The 18,130-nt window shown below is 41.3% G+C and overlaps 1 long non-coding RNA gene across 3 annotated transcripts in view; it reads right to left on the bottom strand.

Moving 5' to 3' along the window:
* Positions 1 to 2,488: 2,488 nt before the first annotated feature.
* Positions 2,489 to 18,130, bottom strand: part of LOC107523674 (uncharacterized) — a 591,794-nt gene continuing 576,152 nt past the window's right edge. Inside the window, exons 1-3 of one of the 3 annotated variants that reach the window (XR_009545715.1) lie at positions 12,386 to 12,599; positions 2,785 to 2,930; positions 2,489 to 2,567 (exon numbers count right to left, since the gene is read on the bottom strand). This is a non-coding gene — a long non-coding RNA (uncharacterized LOC107523674). Of the gene's footprint in view, positions 2,568 to 2,784; positions 2,931 to 3,829; positions 4,039 to 12,385; positions 12,600 to 18,130 lie in introns of those variants that run through there. The other 2 variants (XR_001601874.2, XR_009545714.1) reach the window with 2 other exon arrangements.

An 18,130-nucleotide genomic window follows, 5' to 3' on the forward strand; every position in this document is an offset into this window, starting at 1 on the left:
GTCCTGCATCCTTCTCCTCAGGTGGCTGCAGCAGGAACTCAGGAAGTACTTAGGGTAGGGGGCAGGGAGAAGGGGAGGCAAGAAACTAGCAGGGGCTAAACCACAATCTTCCAGAGGCAGGGTAGGGGAGACCAAAACCAATGTGAAGCATACAACAAATATGTATGCCTTTAGTTCCTTGTTCCTGCCTGATTGCCATGACAAGAACTTCCAACACTATGTTGAATAGTACTGGTGATAGTGAGCAGCTTCCCAATCACTGGATGATGACAGGACTTGGGGCCCGGTGGTGTCTCATCTAGAAGAGTACACATTCTGCCATTTGCAAAGACCTGAGTTCAAGGTCCTCACGCGCAATGGAAATGTTTGACAAGTAGTAGAACAGTTTTGCAGGTGCCTCTCCTGCTCTCTGTTTCCCTCTAGTTCATACACTCTGTCAAAGAAAGGACTGCCAAAAATAGTGGAGCATCAGGACACCAAGGCCCACATAATATAGTAGTAAATATGGAAAGAATGAAGGGAGGGAAGGAAAGAGGGAGCAAGGGAGGAAGAGAGACGGAGACTAGCTTTATGGAGGAAGGAACTACCTCCATTTGGGGGAGTCTTTCCCACAGCAGTTTCTTTCACTGCTCTCCTAACCTGCTCCCTGACACAAATGCTCAGCCTCAGGCCAAGGGCAACTAAACACTCTCTTTCCTCAGGAAATGAAAATGAGAGATATGTTCTTCCCCGGGTGAGCTGCAGAAGAATGGCAGGTATGAGTATAGGGAAGGCTTTCTGTGATGGCCTGGTCCCTGCTTCCAGTTTGGGACCCCACACTCCTGACCCTGGGTCCTGGGCCCCCAACAGACTGATGATAAAACTACACTGGGAGGGGTTCCTGCTTCAGACTGGCCCCTTCTTCCTCTACTAACAACACTGATCACAAATCCAAAGGACATGGTGCTGATTGACAACTGTTCCTGGCCAGCAAGGCTGTCCTGACGCTAAGCATGGTGGCGATGAAGGGCTGCGTGGAGACCCCAGTTAGCTGGCTGAGATGTGCTGAAGCACTACCTGTGCTGCCCGAAACTTCCCCACTGGAGTCTCCCTGCAAGTCCACCAAAACTCACTCTTGTTTGAGTTGCAGCAGTTCTACTTGCTCCAAGACTTCCTGGCTTTGTTGCTTTTTCTTGGCCAGTTGACGATTGGCATCTATTTGTTTTAGCAAAATCTGAAAATAGTCCTCTTGTTTTTGCAGAGATGACAGCAGCATTGGTGATTGGTCTTCAAAGATGTATGAATTCCAAGATGAAAGAGGGGCAGTTCATTTCTTTGAGTTGAGCAAGAAAACAACTGATGGGCTAGTAAAATAGCTGGCTTATACAGTGGCTGCTTTGTCATTGGAGAATTGGGTTTCAGGCCTGGCCCCTCCACACTGAAGGAAGCCTCAGTGCTCTGGTTGCATTCTCTATCTATCTAAAAGAAAAAATAATAATGTTTAAATGTGCCAATGAAGCAGCCACATGTTGAGCTCACCTGCTCAAATGTGACTCTGAGCAAAACTTACCAGAGGCAACAGTTCTTTTTTTTTCTTCCCTATGGTGTGTGTGTGTGTGTGTGTGTTTGTCTGTGTGTGTGTCTGTGTGTGTGTATGTGTGTGTGTGTGTGTGTGTGTGTGTGTAATCAAACCCCAGGGCCACAGGTGTGCAACCACAGAGTCTTCCACTAAGCTCTACCACTGGCCTAAAGCCCTGCATCTTGAACAAAGGCAATACTCTGGACTATCTATTATGTCCAGAATTGTCAGTTTAACTAGATAATGGTTTGAAAATAGGACGATTTAGGCAAATAAAAAAAGGAACCATAGTGACTAAAAACATGTGGTCAGACATGTTCACTACCATCTGAAATGAGGTTTCTTGAACCTTCTGCACCTATAGCTCACCTGAGGGTCTTACTCAGGTGGAGACCTCAGTTCTGGGGGTGTGGGTAGGGGCCCAAGATTCTATGGAATGAGCTCCCACCCAGAGAGGAAGTGTCACTCTTGTAAAGCCCACTGGCATCCCTTCAATCTGCCCTCCAGAGGGTGGGATCAAACATTCCCAGACAGGGTTATATGCAAGAGAGAGGCAGAAACAACTCTTATAGAAAAAGTGGCATTTCTGGTTCCTGTGTGCCTTCATAGCATCTGTGACTCCAAGGTTATTAGCTGCATTCTTCATGAACTGTTTTTTTTTTCTGATTGTAGGCCAACATTACAGGGAAAAATAATATAAATAAAAAATTAATAAATAAAACACATGCTAGAAATGTAGTTCTTTTTGTGGACTACTAGTATTTCTCTCTACAAAGGCTATGTTTCACAGGAGTCCAAATTATGGGCTTTTCTGTTGTTTTTTTCCTAGCTAAGAAGAGTTTTTTCAGTCAAGGCCTTTCTTTTTCATACCTAAAGTTTGGCTCAAGCAAGCCAAGCAGAATGGCACCTGAAAATGTGTGGCTGTCTATGTTCTTCCCTGCACTCATGCAACAGAGTAGAGTAAACCCTCCTTCATCCTCCAAACCCCTCCCCAATGCATTTATATAAGCTGTGAGGAGATCAGAAAGTAGCATCAGCTCCAAAATGTAGTGCATCAAACATGCCTTTAGTGTGTTCCTGGAAACCATGTCACGACCCAAACTTCATTCTCACATGAAATGCATGATTTGGCACATTGCCAGGCAGACATGCGCGGGACATCTGCAGTGATCTTGTCTTATCTGCTGCCCCCACTGCACCACCTCTCAATCAAAGCATAACACTACCTGGTTCTTGAACACAGTGTCCTTGTCTTCATTATCTGGTATCTCCATAGAATCTTCTTGGTCTCTGAATCCTTTTTTTATGTTTCCTCTCAGCAGTACAGCAGACTGTTGGCCTTGGCACGATGCATGCACCCATAGCACAGCTCCTACAATGGCACCGAGGGTCTGCTCTTACCTTTTTCTTTCTTACCTTCAGAATTCTTCCTGTGCTCTCCCAAGACTGGATTACTCCAGGACTGTGTTTGATAAAAAGATGTATGAACAACGATCAGCACAATGCGTTTGATAGTCTGAGACCTCCGGTTGCAGGAGTGGTCACAATTCTGATTGAAGTGCAGGGTCTACATCAACAGAACCCTTGTTCTCCCAGCCCTATTTGTGTTCAGTGGCAGACACCCCATCATTTGCTTGTCTGGGGAGACCAGTAGCTGTCCTACTTTCTCATGATCCCTACAAGTTGTAGTCTCAGAGGTCTGAAGTTCTGTTTTGGTGTTCTTTGATGAACTATGTGGATGTGGTATGCTATAAGAAAATAACAACTACACAATTACACATCTAGAGTAATGATCATCTTAGAGGAAAATATAGCCAGTGGAAGTTGTCTCAGTGGTTCTTTTCTGGGATCTGCATTGCAGAGGTTAGGGATCTATGTGTCTAATAAGTCTGGACTTCAATCCCAGCATGCTTGCTTACAACTTGACTTTTGAGCATTACAGACAGCACTGTCTCAGGCATAGAAAATGCAGTCAGTACACACACACACACACACACACACTCTGCCTGTGGAATTAACATTTAAAGAAAACTTACTAAACAATGTAAGTGAAATTTCTAGTGTATTTGGAACTGTGCTGATGACCATGCAGCCCTAGCTTCCTCCTGAGAGACTGTGAACCCTGGACATCCCTGCTGTCCTCACTACGGAGCACAAATGCTGGGACACTATGTGAAGGCATGAATGGAAATTTCTAATATTCCTGAATCAAGATACAACTCAAAGTACATTTAATAAAGTGTGCGCCACCCCCAAAGACCAGCATGTTACCTTTTGGTTCTTGGTTTTGTAAAGACAGACTTATTAAGCTCCAATGTGATAAGCAATGTTACGGGTGCAATATTTCCAGAGGCTGGGATGGGTTTTTAACCTGGAGGTCTAGGTAGAAAGTTGACTGCAGAATTAAGAGAGAGAGTTGGTTTACTTTCAATCATTTCCTTTGAGGCTTTAGAGGTCATATAGATATACTGAAGAGAGAAAAATAAGATAGGAACGTATAAAACATTCTTACTCTACACCAACAGTGCTAAGTGCTTAATATAATGCAAAATGGACCAGAGAAATAGCATAAGTGGTTATGCAAAATTCTTTTTTGTGTTTGATGCTTTGAGATGTCAGGTTCAGTCTTTGGCAGAGAGGGGGAGAGATAGCGAGAGAGGGAAAGAGAGAGAGAAATAGGGGGGATAGGAGAGAATGAAAGAAGAGTGCATAAATAACAATTTAAGATAACAAAGAAAATCTCTAAATTGAAGGACCAGTTCTCAAAAGGTTGTCTGACAACTTCTAGGTATCTCTAGCACTTAAAAAAAAAAGAAAACAAACTTTGGATTTCTCCATATACTTTAAACAAAGTCACATGAGCCACAGACATGAGGACCCTACTATTTTATTTTATTTTATTTTTTATTTAAAAAAGGATTAATGAACAAAAATATAAGGTAGGAGGGGTACAACTCCACACAATTCCCACCACCCAATCTCCATAACCCACCCCCTCCCATGATAGCTTTCCCATTCTCTAGTCCTCTGGGAGCATGGACCCAGGGTCATTGAGGGTTGCAGAAGGTAGAAGGTCTGGCTTCTGTAATTGCTTCCCCGCTGAACATGGGCATTGACTGGTCGGTCCATACCCCCAGTCGGCCTCTCTCTTTCTCTAGTAAGGTGTGTCTCTGGGGAAGCTGAGCTCCAGGACACATTGGTGGGGTCTTCAATCCAGGGAAGCCTAGCCAGCATCCTGGTGGCATCTGGAACCTGGTGATTGAAAAGAGAGTTAACATATGAAGCCAAACAATTTGTTGAGCAATCATGGATCCCAAGCTTGGAATAGTGGAGAGGAAGTGTTAGGGAGGTACTCACTGCAAACTCTAGTGTACTTCTGCTTTCAGGTATATATTTTGCAGTAGTTTATGGATACGTGTGCACATAAGCTCTCTCTCACAGAAACTGGTGTATATCTAGGTTATGGGACTTTGTTAGAAAGTGAACTACCTGAGATGAAATTAGAGTGTACTATTAAAGGAAAGGTCTCACCCGAGTAATGAAGCTGAAGGGTTGTCATTCCACACGTGAAGTCTCTGGACACAGTCTGAGGTGAAGCATGTTGAGGTGGCAATCTTGCGTTGGTTAGGTTGTGATCGGCGGATACAATATTATTTGGTTTGGATTGGGAGAGGCATACGGGAAAGTGGGCCCTATCCAAGGGTTCCAGGACTGGGGGAAGTAGGGGCTCTATAGTGGAGATGTGAGGTCCCTGTTGGTATAGCCTCTGTGGAGAGCAGTCTGGAAAACTCTCAGAAGGCTAGACATGGACCTTCCATATGATCCAGTAATTCCTCTCCTGGGGTTATACCCCAAGGACTCCATAACACCCAAACAAAAAGAGGTGTGTACTCCTATGTTCATAGCAGCACAATTCATAATAGCTAAAACCTGGAAGCAACCCAGGTGCCCAACAACAGATGAGTGGCTGAGAAAGCTGTGGTATATATACACAATGGAATACTATGCAGCCATCAAGAACAATGAACCCACCTTCTCTGACCCATCTTGGACAGAGCTAGAAGGAATTATATTAAGTGAACTAAGTCAGAAAGATAAAGATGAGTATGCGATGATCCCATTCATCAACAGAAGTTGAGTAAGAAGATCTGAAAGGGAAACTAAAAGCAGGACCTGATCAAATTGTAAGTAGGGCACCAAAGTAAAAACCCTGTGCTGAGGGGTAGACATGCAGCTTCCTGGGCCAGTGGGGGGTGGGAGTGGGCGGGAGGGATGGGTCACAGTCCTTTGGTGGTGGGAATGGTGTTTATGTACACTCCTAGCAAAATGTAGACATATAAATCAGTAGTTAATCAATATGAGAGGGGGAAAATCAATTGTATGTCTCAAAGTTTCTCAAAACACAAACTGAATCTTTTTAATATATAGGCTGTGTATTTGATATGCGGACGCTCTCAAAAGCCTAGACCAAGTAGATTAGAAGCATCCAATAGCACAGCTATATACAAGATACTGGATACTGTATAGCAAACCATAACAAAGGGACTTTTCAAAGTTAACCCAATTAACAAATAATGTGATGATAATATTAACTATTGATTGTCTTTTTGAACCCTAAGACAGCAGGAACCTCACATCTTCACTATAGAGCCCCTACTTCCCCCAGTCCTGGAACCCTTGGATAGGGCCCACTTTCCCGTATGCATCTCCCAATCCAAACCAAATAATATTGCATCCGCCGATCACAACCTAACCAAAGCAACGATTGCCATCTCAACATACTTCACCTCAGACTGTATCCAGAGACTTCACGTGTGTAATGACAACCCTTCAGCTTCATTACTCGGGTGAGACCTTTCCTTTAATAGTACACTCTAATTTCATCTCAGGTAGTTCACTTTCTAACAAAGTCCCATAACCTAGATATACACCAGTTTCTGTGAGAGAGAGCTTATGTGCACACGTATCCATAAACTACTGCAAAATATATACCTGAAAGCAGAAGTACACTAGAGTTTGCAGTGAGCACCTCCCTAACACTTCCTCTCCACTATTCCAAGCTTGGGATCCATGATTGCTCAACAAATTGTTTGGCTTCATATGTTAACTCTCTTTTCAATCACCAGGTTCCAGATGCCACCAGGATGCTGGCTAGGCTTCCCTGGATTGAAGACCCCACCAATGTGTCCTGGAGCTCAGCTTCCCCAGAGACACACCCTACTAGGGAAAGAGAGAGGCCGACTGGGGGTATGGACCGACCAGTCAACGCCCATGTTCAGCGGGGAAGCAATTACAGAAGCCAGACCTTCTACCTTCTGCAACCCTCAACGACCCTGGGTCCATGCTCCCAGAGGGCTAGAAAATGGGAAAGCTACCATGGGAGGGGGTGGGTTATGGGGATTGGGTGGTGGGAATTGTGTGGAGTTGTACCCCTCCTACCTTATGCTTTTGTTCACTAATCCTTTCTTAAATAAAAAATAAAATAAATAAAAATTAAAAAAGAATCAACTATCACCAAACCTGCTCTGAAAGAAATTCTGAAAGTTGTATAAACAGTCAGATCACCTTAAATATGCCATATATCAGAGAACACTCTAAATATCTACAATAATGATGTTAAAATATCTTCAATCTATGATAACAATAAATGTCAATGAGGGAACCAGGCAGTGCCACACCTGGTTAAGCACTCACGTTACAGTGCACAAAGACCTGGGTTCAAGCCCCTGGTCCCCACCTGCAGGGGGAAGATTCACAAGTGGTAAAGCCGGGCTTCAGGTGTCTCTCTCCCTCTCTATTTCCCCCTTCCTTCTCCATTTCTGTCTCTATCCAATAAATAAATAAATAAATGCCAATGGCATGAATTCACGTATTAAAAGGGGCAAAGTAGAAACATGGATCAGAAAAAAAAATAGTCATATGTTGTCTGTAGGAATCCCACCTACCTCAGCAAGACAAACACACACTCAAAGTGAAAGGATGGAAAACTATCATATGAGCCAATGGACCACACAAAAAAGGACAGGACCAGCTATGTGTATATCTGACACAATAGACCTTAAAATAAATAAGATTAAAAAAGATAGGGATGGACATTACTTAGTGCTCAGAGGATCAATCAAGAGGACTTAATGATTATCAACATTTATGCAACCAAGGAGAAGCTATTTAAATATATCAAATATCTACTGCAAGAGCTACAGCAATATATTAACAGCAAGTAACACAGTCATAATAGGGAACTTAAACATACCACTCTATTCACTTGAAAGATTATCCAGGCAGAAAATCAATAAAGAAATGAGAAAGGTAAATAAGGAGAGTAAAAATGGTGATGTAATCATTTTCAGCCCATCTTGGATGGAGCTTAAAGAAATTATGTTAAGTGAAATAAGTCAGAAACAGAAGGATGTATATGAGATGATCTCATTCACAGGCAGAAGTTGAAAAACAAGATCAGAAGAGAAAGCACTAAGTTGAACCCCAACTGCAGGTGGTAAAATGCAGCAAAGTAAGACTCTGGAGTTAATGGGTGGGAGAGGGAGTTCAGGTCTTGGGACAGGATGATAGAGGGCCTACTGGGGGATGTAGTGTCATGTGGAGGAGTGGGAGGTGTTATGCATGTACAAACTGTTGTGTTTGACTGTAGAGCATTGATTCCCCCCAATAAAGAAGAAAAATGAATTTGCATCTACAGGGCTGTTGTCCTTTGCTTTTCTATGAGGATGTGCACTAGGTAGAAACCACAGGCTTGCATTAACTGGAGCATGGGAGCACTACTCCAAAGACAGTCTGCACTAGACACACCAGTGAAGGGTTTTGTGATCTGGCCTCTGGGTTCCAGTCTAGGGGTCTGGGACTTGGCAGCTCTGTTAGCATGGGGCTACTTACATTTTATCATTTTCAAGACAAGTTCATGCTAACTATGCAGGGAACAAGGGTGTACAAGGACATCTTCAAGGGCCTAGACATGAATTTATTTGGAAGTAGTTCTACTTTTCCTTTTGTAAGCAACATCTAGTCTGTTTTCCACAGGGACTGCTCCACTTTACCTACCCATCAACAGTACACCCAGGGCTCTGGTTTCTTCTCCCTGTCAGCACTCATTTCTGTTTGAATAATATCTACCCTAGCAGGTACTGAGGTTTTGGCTTGCATTTCTCTGGTGAGTACTCAACTTTTCCCACAGTCCTGTTGTAGATCTTCTTTGGAGGAATATCTGGTCAGTGGTTTTTCCTATTTACAAACTTGAGTTATTTGGTGTTAGATGCTTTGAGTTCCATGAGTTCCTTTAAGTTATCATTTTGAATATAAACCTGCATTTAGATATATGATTTGCACAGATGTTATCTTATTACATAGGTTGTGTCTGGAGGAGTCAAAGATTCTAACTCAACTTAAAATCTAAGAAGAGTAAACTTTTTCTTCCTTTCTCTGCTGCTCATTTGTCATGTCTGCCTTTCAAGTTTTTTTGTTTTTTTGTTTTGTTTTGTTTTAAATTTTATTTAACACAGTTCTGGCTTGTAGTGGTATGGGGAACAAACTGGAATTTTAAAACCTCAGGGAAGAGAGTCTCTGCATAACTATTATGCCATCTCTCCATCTCTCAATTTCTATATCTGTAAATTACAATTCTTTTTTTTTACCAGAGCAGTACTCTGTTCTGGATTATGGTGGTGTGGGGGACTGAACCTGGGATTCTGGAGCATCAGGCATGAGAGTCTCTTTGCATAACCATTTTGCTATTTACTCCCACCCTCTAATTCATTTTGTAAAATATTATTATTGAATAGAGACTAAGAGAAGTGTACATGGAAGAAGGAAATAAGAGAGGGAGAGAGAAAAACCTGCAACATAGCTTCAGCACTTGTAAACCTTTCCCCCTGCAGGTGGGGACCATGGACTTGAATCCAGGTCCTTTCACATTGTAACATGTGCACAACCAGATGCAACACAGCCCATCCTCTGTAAATTATAGTTCTAACTAATAATTTATCTTGTAATTAGTCATAACTTGATACTCGTTAAAATGTTCTGTACCAGTGGTATGGGATGAAGCCTACTAGGTAAAGTGTTGGACTCTCAAGCATTAGGTCTTGAGTTCGATCCCCGGTAGCACATGTACCAGTGATGTCTGGTTCTTTCTCTCTCCCCTATCCCTCTCATAAAAAACTTAAAAAAAATTTTTGTACCATATTCTGAAATTGCTGATATACTACATACCACAGTCACAGTCTAACTTGCATGGCTGATAGTTTCGCTTTCACCTGAACAAAGATGATGAAGAAAAGTTTTTGTAATTTGTTATGTAACAGGGAATGTTCATAAATAGGACCTCTTTTTAATATTTTATTTTATTTTAATGGGAGAGAAAATAGAGATACAGAAAGATTAGAGTGCTGCTCAGCTCTGGCTTATGGTGGTGCTCAGGACTAAACCTGGGACTTCAGAGCATCAAGCATAAAAATCTTTTGCAAAGCCACTATGTTGTCTCCCTAACTATGAATATGACTTTCCGTATGTCTAATATTTCTAGAAATTCATCTATACATCTAACCATGCAGTAAAAAGAAGCATAAAAGATCATTTTTTAATTTATTTTATTTATTTATTCCCTTTTGTTGCCCTTGTTGTTTCATTGTTGTAGTTATTATTGTTGTTGTCGTTGTTGGATAGGACAGAGAGAAATGGAGAGAGGGGGGAAGACAGAGAGGAGGAGAGAAAGATAGACACCTGCAGACCTGCTTCATTGCCTGTGAAGCGACTCCCCTGCAGGTGGGGAGCCGGGGTTCGAACCGGGAACCTTATGCCGGTCCTAGTGCTTTGCGCCACCTGCGCTTAACCCACTGCGCTACAGCCCGACTCCCAAAAGATCATTTTTATCATCAGGACAACTGCAATGACATCATAGGTACTCGTTATAATTGTAATAACACATAATATGTGCTATGCTGTATAGTTACAAGCACTTTTGTATAAACTGTATTAGCAGTCCTGGGAAACAATACTTTATCCCTATTATGTGTCTCTCACTGACAGTAACCCACTTAGTTGCAAAGTGACTGCCTTGCTGATGAGAAGTAGGTATGATTGACTTAAATTTTTATTTTATTATCACACTCTCATTTTTTTTCTTTCTTACCAGAGCACTGATCAGCTCTAGTTTATGGTGGTGCAAGGGACTGAACCTGGGACTTTGGAGCCTCAGGCATCAGAATCTCTTTGCATAACCTTATGTTATCTATTGATCACCCACCCCCTGTCTGTTTTTTATTATCTTCTTAACACATTCATCACATACTTTATATCCCATATTGTATAAGTCAGCTAGAGGGTGTGGGTCATTCTTTGGGAGGCACCAGATCCCAGGAAGAGTGCTGACTTCACTAGAAGGAAGAAGAGTTTCTGTTGCCAGCATGGCTCTCCATTGAGTTTCCCCAGAGTTCTTACCCCTGCCTTGAGTGCCTGTGCTCCTGGTGAAACCCAGCTTCCTGTGTGCCTCCCTGAGGAGAACTCTTGACTCCCAAGTCTCTCTCTTCCTCTTTGGTTTTGCATGAAAAAGGTCATCTCACTCTCCTTAGTGTCCTAAGCCCACTCACTCTGGACGTGCACATTAATGAAATATCTTGTTGGCTGACGGAAGAAAACTATGTAAAAACTGTGTCCTCACCCCTAGCAATAGTCCTGATGGAGGGGGCTGGAGTGAAGCAATTTCTAGGGAAAGCCTCTGCTCTGGGAGGTGAAGGACACTAGTGATAAAGTGGCACCAGTGTCAAGAGTGATCAAGATGCTCTCTGCACCAGTGTTCCCAGTCCATTTCCTTGTGGGCCATATGTATGTAAACTATTCTATTTTACTGGGCCAAGAGCTATGAAAACCTGTGTGTGTGTGTGTGTGTGTGTGTGTGTGTGTGTGTGTGTGTGTGTGTGAGAGAGAGAGAGAGAGAGAGAGAGAGAGAGAGGTGGGGGAATAGAGTGGGAAGGAAAAAGAGAGATACCTGCAGCACTCCTCTGAGCTAGTCAAGGCTGGGAGCTTGAACTCAGGTCTTTGTGCCCTACCTGGCATGTCACTACCTGTCCTCCATATAGAATTTATTCTTATAACTCTTACAACAAAATCTGTGATGAAAGGTAGCTGTGCAGGTAGAGTATAGGACTTTGCATTTGTGGTGCAATGGTTTTGTGACCTGGCATCAAGTATGGGAGAGTAATGCTGTTCTTTCTCTCTTTTTAATAAATAAACCAAAAAAACCAACAAAAGATACCAATGCCCATGTCCAGTGAAGAAGCAACTACATAAGCCAGAACTTCCACTTTCTGTACCCCATAAAGAATTTTGGTCCATACTCCCAGAGGGGTAAATGTCAGGGGAAGGTGATTACAGGGCTGTGAACTCCAATTTCATCAGGAACCACAGAGAGAAGGAAAAGAAAGAGAAAAAGAAAAAAAAAGGGGGGGGACTCATAAGTAGTAAGTGTGACTTAGAAAGGAAGAGGAAGCAAGATCATAGGGAAAATGGGGAAATATATATATAGAGAGAGACTGACAGTTATACAAATAATAGTCAACCTATATTTGTGATCTTGGGAGAACAAATGCAGTATCCTATGGAGGGCATGGGGATAGAAAACACTGGCAGTGGGAAAAGAATGAAATATATACTCCTGTTATCTTATAATTTTGTAAATCAATATTAAATCACTAATAAAAACATTTTAAAGTAAGACATAGAGCATCTATAATTCTATTCCTGAAAATATATGCAAGAGAAATGACAGCATATGCCCATTAAAAAAACATGTATACAGGGGACAGTGAGATACTTTACCTGGGAGGGTGTCTGCTTTGCCAGGTGCACCACCCAGGTTTGAGCTACTGCTACACCACATGGGGGCACTATCACACTGAGGAACGTTTTGGTGCTGTGGTATCTGTCCCTTTCTTTACAGAAAAGTGAGGCCCCAGAGAGGACAAAACAAAAACAAAAAAAAATAAATAAAATAAACCTTGTACATGAATATACACAGCAACATTACTCATAACAGCCAAAGATGCAATCAACCCAAAAGTATGGCTAAAATGCAGTCTATCCATCTAGAGAGACAGCTCACGATCTAGGGGACATGCCTTGTCTAATTGTGTGGGTGGGACTCAAGCACTGGCACCAAGTACAAGGTGACATGGAAACAGGGGCAGCTCTGGAATCGTCTGTCTCTCCCCCTTTCTAGCTGAATGAATAATCAATCTAAGAACAATGAAATTACATATAAATGAGGCCCCAGTTCCACAGGGGGAAATGTGGCATAATCATGCAATGGAAAAAAATTTTTTTCAGCAAAAAAATATGTATCATACATGCTGAAAACGAGTAAATCGGGAAAACATGCTAAATGAAGGAAGGGACTCACAAAAGACTGTACTGTGTGTTTTCGGTTGCATAAAAAACACTAGAAAGGGTCAGAGAAGGTGGGTTCATTGTTCTTGATAGCTGCATAGTATTCCATTGTGTATATATACCACAGCTTTCTCAGTCACTCATCTGTTGTTGGGCACCTGGGTTGCTTCCAGGTTTTAGCTATTATGAATTGTGCTGCTATGAACATAGGAGTACACACCTCTTTTTGGTTAGGTGTTATGGAGTCCTTGGGGTATAACCCCAGGAGAGGAATTACTGGATCAGCAGAGCTAGAAGGAATTATGTTAAGTGAGCTAAGTCAGAAAGACAAAGATGAGTATAGGATGATCCCACTCATCAACAGAAGTTGACTAAGAAGATCTGAAAGGGAAACTAAAAGCAGGACCTGACCAAATTGTAAGTAGGGCACCAAAGTAAAAACCCTGTGGTGAGGGGTAGACATGCAGCTTCCTGGGCCAGTGGGGGGTGGGAGTGGGTGGGAGGGATGGGTCACAGTCTTTTGGTGGTGGGAATGGTGTTTATGTACACTCCTAGAAAAATGTAGTCATATAAATCACTAGTTAATTAATATGATAGGGGGAAAATTAATTGCATGTCTAGAAGTTTTTTAAAACACAGACTGAATCTTTTTAATATATATGCTGTGTATTTGATATGCGGACTCTCTCAAAAGCCTAGACCAAGTAGATCAGAAGCATCCAATAGCACAGCTATATACAAGATACTGGGTACTGTACAGCAAACCATAACAAAAGGACTTTTCAAAGTTAACCCAATTACCAAATAATGTGATGATAACATTAACTATCCATTGTCTTTTTGAACCCTAAGACAGCAGGAACCTCACATATCCACTATAGAGCCTCTACTTCTCTCAGTCCTGGAACCCTTGCATAGGGCCCACTTTCCCGTATGCCTCTCCCAGTCCATATCAAATAATATTGCATCTGCCGATCACCACCTAATCAACGCAACAATTGCCACCTCAGCATGCTTCACTTCAGACTGTGTCCAGAGAATTCACATGTGGAATGACAACCCTTCAGCTTCATTACTCGGGTGAGACCTTTCCTTTCATAGTATACTATAATTCCATCTCAGGTGGTTCACTTTCTAACAAAGTCCCAAAACCTAGATATACACCAGTTTCTGTGAGAGAGAGCATATGTTCACACGTCTCCATAAACTACTACAAATTATATACCTGAAAGCAGAAGTACACTAGAGTTTGCAGTGAGTATCCCCCTAACACTTCCTCTCCACTATTCCAAGCTTTGGGTCCAAATGATTGCTCAACAATTTGTTTGGCTTTGTATGTTAATTCTCTTTTCAGTCACCAGGTTCCAGATGTCATCAGGATGCCGGCCAGGCTTCCCTGGACTGAAGACACCACCAATGTGTCCTGGAGCTCTGCTTCCCCAGAAACCCACCATATTAGGGAAAGAGAGAGAGGCAGACTGGGAGTATGGACTGACCAGTCAACATCCATGTTAGGCGGGGAAGCAGTTACAGAAGTCAGACCTTCCACCTTCTACAACCCACAATGACCCTGGGTCCATGCTCCCAGAGGGATAGAGAGTGGGAAAGCTATCAGGGGAGGGGGTGGGATATGGAGATTGGGTGGTGGGAATTGTGTGGAGTTGTACCCCTCCTACCCTATGGTTTTGTTAATTTATCCTTTCTTAAATAAATAAATGAACACTAGAAAGGGAAATTTGGTTTGAGAAGATTGCCTAGTGGTTATGCAAAAGACTTTTTTTGCATTTTTAATATTTATTTATTTATTCCCTTTTGTTGCCCTTTTTGTTTTATTGTTATAGTTATATTGATGTTGTTGTTGTTGGATAGGACAGAGAAATGGAGAGAGTAGGGGAAGACAGAGAGGGGGAGAGAAAGACAGATACCTGCAGACCTGCTTCATTGCCTGTGAAGTGAATCCCCTGCAGGTGGGAAGCCGGGGGCCCTACCCAGGATCCTCATTGCAAAAGACTCTTATGTCTGAGGCTCTGGGGTCCCAATGAATCTCTGGAACCACTTTAAACCAGAGCTAAATAAAGCTCTGGTCAAAAAAGAAATAAAAATAAAAGGTGACCCAGGAACTGACACAGTGGCGAAAGTGTTGGACTCAAGTATGAGGCTCCAAGTTCAGTACCTGGTAGTGTACGTGCTGGATTGAGGCTCTGGTTCTCTCTTTTAACAAGTAAAATAAATATAAAATTATATTTTTAAAGACAGATTTGGAAAAAAGTACTCTGGGGGGTACTGGGACACCAGTTGTAAATTGTATTATATTTTCTAGTGTATTGGATCCAGAAAATGGAGACTATTTCTTGCCTTACAGATACTATTTACTTGCATTCATTCATACCTTGTCTTCTATGACAGCTCATTGAATTTGCCTTTCCCAAATCCAGTCACAATAAAACTGCTAAGATGCCTTTCTGCGTGAGCTCTTTGGGTTTCCTTCACCTTTCAGAAGAGATAACAGGAGAAATTTAGTTTCTTTATTATTCTACAAATCTCAACTGACTAAATGCTAGCTGAGCTCTCTATTAATAACTGAACTTAACAGAAGATAACTTGGCATATTACCAGAATTCAGCTTTCCTGGGTTAACTTATATATATGTGACGTTTATTAATAAAAAAATAAGTGCCAGTGTATCTTTTACCATTCAACTGCTATTACAAATGACCTCAGACTGGGTAGATGGTAACACAAGATTTCTCACAGTTCTGGAGGCTGCAAGTTCAAGATCAAGGTACCAGCTTGGTGTGAGCCCTCCTCTAGGCTGCAGACTGCTCCATGTAATCCGACATACCAGAAGGTACTAGGATGTCAGTATTCACAGGACAAATGCTTCCAGGCATTTGAAATACAAAGGAACTCACACACATAGATATATGTACTGATTTATGGTACAGATTCCAGATCTAGGAAAGTGTCATTGTTTAAAGTTTCTGTAATTTGTCCTTGGTAAACTACACTGTTGGCTTTCATCTGAGCATTTTGCTACTGGTGATTTCAATGGGCTGATCATAGTCTTCAATGTTGTTGTGTAGATAATGTCAAATCAAAGACTTAACAGCATTCAGTCATTATCAGTATGAAGACCAAAGGCAAATGACCACCCCTGAAGATTTGCTACACAATCACTATTCAGTAGACACCACTATAAATCTGACAGATTTCAATTCCAGAAAAATCACAATCTTTCAATTTTGGCTGAAGAATGACCAGAGGAGAATGGAAAATTAAAAGGGGAACTACAATTTGCAAGGTGTACAACTTGAAAAATGTGTAAATCTATCAAACTCTGAGAAGTGTAAGAGTTACCTAGGTTCAAACTCTTAACACCAGCTCAAATAAATGTCTGTTTTAAGATAAAGCCACAAACTGACTGATCATAACACAATTCCACATAAGTCAATGCATTCTAAACATACTGACTGCACCAGAAACTCTGTAGCACCAGTAACTCTGTAGTTGGCAAATCCAGTCAGGAGAATCCAAAACTGACTCCAGATGCCAAATTACTATTACATAGACACTGCCCTGGAGTAAGTTAAGAAACAGCTCTGATGAAATGTGTCGAGATCCTGATGAATTTTGGACAGTGTATGTCACCAGTTTAAATATGACAAAGGGTTGGTTCCCATTTGGATAAGACATAAAGGCTTTATGTTCAAAGCAAAAAGTAATGACTCCACTATTACATACACAAATGCCAAATAATTTTGCTAATGTTAAATAAAACTTCATCAGCATTAATCACAACAACTTCATTAAATAATGTATGACTTCTCAGATATAAAAACTGACAGCAAACCTGTGTTCACTGAAAAGGTATTTTAATAACTTCTCTATATGTAAAACATGTATATTTGACATTTTTTCCCTAATAATTCCTCACATCTGATACCTGATTTTAAATTAACTACTGTAAGAAAATCAGTGTAGAAATAAGTGCTTGTAAATGCAATGGCGCCTAACATGACAGACTATTATTACTGGGAATATGCTTTATTTTCAACTATAAACTGAATCATCAAAAACAAATTGCCTTGCCTTTGAATAACACTTTAAACCTAAGGGAGAAAAAGTCACTAATAAGGACTTATTTTCTTTTTATGCTAGAGACAAAGATGAACAGGGCAAGAGAGGGAAAGGGACAGAGAGACCTATAGCCTGCCCCACTGCTCATGAAGCTTCCTTCAAGGTTTCTGGTTTTTGAAGATAAAGATTGTAATTAAACTTCACAGTCACTAAGCAGTTTGTAAAGTGAGGGCTAACGATCCCTTCAATGGTACTTTGCAACTGTGTCACTTATCTTCAATAGATGACAAATTGCAAAATCCAATAAAATGGTTTTATTCAAATTATGTTTTCCAGAAGAGAGGGTTCTGTGCTAGTCGCCTCTGAAAGCTTTCATACCTACAAAAGAAAAGGCAATTACAAAAAAATTAAAACAGTATCAGAATTTGTCAAAAGACTTGTCAGACATCAAATGAGTTTATCATTTCCAAAATGCTAAGACAAAGCAATAAAGTCAGCCTGGAAGTTAGATGATTAAGATATCAAACAGTAACATAAGTATGACTGGCTTAGATCAGAAAGCATGAAATCAGAATGAATCTTGTTGGATACATACTATCTCTCCATGTCACACACTTCACAGATGAGTATTTTATTCCAGGTCATATCACATGTTGTAACAAATCACAAACACAATAAACCCCAGTGCTATTGTCTGGCTCTTCTCTCACTTAAAATATATATATTCATTTATAAAATAGAAAAGAAAAAAATAAAAGGCATCTGAAATTGTGAAGAAAAAAAGTTTTGACTGATATTTGAAGTACTTTTTTCTTTTTTACTTCATTGTCACCAAGGTATCACTGGTGCTCAGTGCCTGCACAAATCCACCAGAGCATTCTAGACAACCATTTTTCCCACTTTCTTTCTTCCTTTCTCTTTATTTTTATTAGATAATAGAAATTGAGAGGGTAGGGGAAGATAGAGAAAGAAAAACACCTGTAGGGAGTCATGCGGTAACACAGTGGATTAAGCGCACATGGCACAAGCGCAAGGACCGGTGTAAGGATCCCGGTTCAAGCCCCTGGTCCCCACCTGCAGGGGAGTTGCTTTACAAGCAGT

The sequence above is a fragment of the Erinaceus europaeus genome, chromosome 17, assembly GCF_950295315.1.
Source record: "Erinaceus europaeus chromosome 17, mEriEur2.1, whole genome shotgun sequence".
In the NCBI taxonomy this organism is placed as follows: Eukaryota; Metazoa; Chordata; class Mammalia; order Eulipotyphla; family Erinaceidae; genus Erinaceus; species Erinaceus europaeus.